Source organism: Nestor notabilis, unplaced genomic scaffold (assembly GCF_000696875.1).
Source record: "Nestor notabilis isolate BGI_N333 unplaced genomic scaffold, ASM69687v1 scaffold8162, whole genome shotgun sequence".
Taxonomy (NCBI): Eukaryota; Metazoa; Chordata; class Aves; order Psittaciformes; family Psittacidae; genus Nestor; species Nestor notabilis.
Genome location: NW_009919631.1, coordinates 102,874 through 105,955, shown reverse-complemented (window position 1 = coordinate 105,955; position 3,082 = coordinate 102,874).

Genomic DNA, 3,082 nt, shown 5'->3' with positions numbered 1-3,082 from the left:
ACTCCCTTCTGTCAACTGCCAACCATGATTTTATGTTTAATTATTTGCATTACATCATTAATCCCGTGCTTGGTGTTGTACAAGGATAATGGTGTAAAACCTAGTCAAGGTTTAGACACTGTACAGGCTTCCCTGTAGGGCGTATGTGCTGAAGTGTTTGAAGTGCTCAAGGAGGGGAAGCAAAATCTCTCCTATGCTCTCCCCTCAGAACAGTAAGATATTTCACATGTTTATTTAGCTTGATGGTTGAAACAGAATATTCTTCAGAAATACATCCTTTATGCTTTGTGTGTGCATTGAGCAGGACATTGCTGAGGGAGACCCTGTCAGAGGTCCACTGTGCTCTTCCCACTGGGCCGGGCACCTGGACAGGCAGTTCAGGGATGCATCAGATCAGTTAGAAACCTTGGGCAAAGCAGAAATTATCAGTCTTGGCTATTCAGAGCATAAAAGTCAAAGTATCTCTGCTGAAAGTGCCTGCTTTACAAGCAGATCTCAATCGCTTCCAGAGCCTGTGCTGAAGGTTGGTTACTTGTTATTGCCCTAATGTTATTTCCACACCCTCACAGTCTGTATGTACATGCATATTTAGACTTGCTTTTTTATCACTTTCTCCTTTTCTGAGTTTCCCTTTAGACTATTGATAAACTGTCTGTAATGCTTAATAAGGGGGAGGGTGTTGGGTTTCAGAGGGTCCGGCAGGGATTCGTGTGGAATTGCTGGATGCACAGGAACTACTGAAGTGTGGTCTTGCAGTTGGGCAGCACAGCCTGCCGATTCCCTCCTGGTGGGAGTGTGCTCGCTGCAGATAATAGCTGGTATGATGGGGATGAAACTGGGAAAGGGTGTTCTGTGTACTGGCAGTAAATCTCTGAGCAAAGTGGGCTAGCAAGTGGAACGGGCAGTGCTGGTGGCAGAGGAGGGACAGCCTGACTTGCACTGTCCCTACACTCACCAAGTCTGGTTTGAGAGGGTGGAGAGGGAAATTATTTCTTCTATTGCCTTTGTTGGTGTCTGCCCTCCTGGTCTCATGAAGGGCTGTGTGTGTAGTGACTGCAGAAGCAGAGCGGGTGCCCAGTTGTCTGTCATCTGAATCAAGCCTGCCTTAAACCTGGTGGAATTGAGGTCAGAAACTGGACATGGGATGTGTCTTCCTGTTTCCACAGTTAGCCATGGACTGAGAAACCCGGAAGCTGATCACACTCCACTGTCTCTGATAGGAGATCCTTGCCTTTTACCCCTCCTTGGAGTGGTTGAGTCTGTCTGCACTGAAAAATGTTCTGCCTCCGGAAGAGGAAATACTGGGCCTGCTTGTGTGAGATGCTGCAGGGTGGCCAAACATCCTCAACAGATAGAGATCATGTAATTCAGGTGGACCACTAAACTTTTAGGCAGCAATTAGGACTTATGCAGTAACTCTGAGTCAACTAATACATCTGGGTGTTGCCTTGGCATACTTCCGATGGCAAATTCTTCCTGTGTAGGCTTGATGTTCTTACATTCCCTGCTGGCCTCCCAAGTGCTCCACTTGGAAACCTGATCAAAAGCCTGTGGTGATGCCAAAGGGAGATGTCCTGTTGAATTCCCTGCCTTTTCTTTGGTACTCTAAACCTGCAGATGATCCCAGGCAGTTTCTTTGATGCCTTCCTCCCCAGTGGGTGAAGTAATTATGACTCCTGTGCAGCAGGCTAATAGCTCTGAAGACTTTAGTCAGACTGATTAACAACAACAACTGTGTTTTAATAAAAAATATTCTGGTAAATCCGTCTCAATTGCAGCCCTAATTACTCTGCAGCCTGATGTGCAGCAATGGCAAAGCTAATAGAAGCACCTGAATCCAGTTAATGAATCCTCTGTTATGGCTTGCTGTGATTCACAAGATGTGCAGTGTTTCTTCTCGTCTCCCCTGCCCTGCTCCATTCCCTGGTGAATATTTATGCTCTGTGTTGCCAAAGGTAAGGGGATGTGAGCCTAAACTTTGAATGAATTAACTTCAGTGTATGTGCATCCTTCCTCTCATTGTTTCAAAGGACTTGTAAGGATCAAGAGCCTGGGCTTTTTGCTTTGGTCTCAAGGTGAGCTCATTCAAGAAGTCACCAGTAGCTGCTATTGCCTGGTAACTCTTCAGGCTTATAGGTTTTGGTGAGAAATCTGTTCAGCCCTGTTCTCTGCTTCCCTGTAGTAGTCTGCATTAACATTAGAGAACAGAGTTAGGAGAAATACTTGCTCAGTGCTAGAATTCTAAGGTAGTTTATCCTGCATCAGGAAAGGAAAAAAAATGAGTGTGGAAGTAATTTGTTTTGTTGGAACACTTTTTTTTCCTACCCTTTTTATGTAAACTTGCTTATGCTCTCTGGCTGTTTCCTCCATCCTCCCTCCTTTAAAAGGAAAAAGGCATATTAACCCTAAAGCCAAGTTCCAAGGTTATAAATTGGTGATATGATATTGGAAGGCTCAGGAGCAGGTCTATGGAAAAGCAACAGGGACCTACTGATGCTTTTGGTTTTAAAGTGCCTTTTTTACAGGTAGAGGTTCTAGATCGTTTGAGGCTCATTGGCAGACTGTTGTGTTAAAGGTTCAGCATCAGTTAGGGATAAACAAGCATTGTTTGATAGTGGCCTCTCAAAACTTCCCTCCTTGTTGATTTCTTGTTCTAAATATGCTGTATTTCTTACATAGACTTACAGGATTAACTCCTGCACTATAAAATGTGCCTCTAACTATGTACCTTGTAACTACCATAATAGCAAGGAAGGCAGTCTGATGAATTTAGTGGCAGGAAGCAAAGTAAACATCTGAAGGATGTAATAAAGAGATTCAGGTGGGTAGGACATGGCAACATACCAGAGGAAAGACTTACCACGAGCTACACTTCTGGTCCCATAGCTCCAGTGCTGTCCTTTACTGGACATAATGCAATGAACTGTTTGCCTTAACTGCCTATGGAGTTGGAGCTTGTGTAGAAGCGCAGACGTGGAGCCTGGAATGACTGACTGTCCCCCAGCTATGGGGGTCTTCCTGGAGAGGGGAGGATACATGGAGAAAATCTTTCTCTTTCCCACTGCTCACACTGTAGCTGATT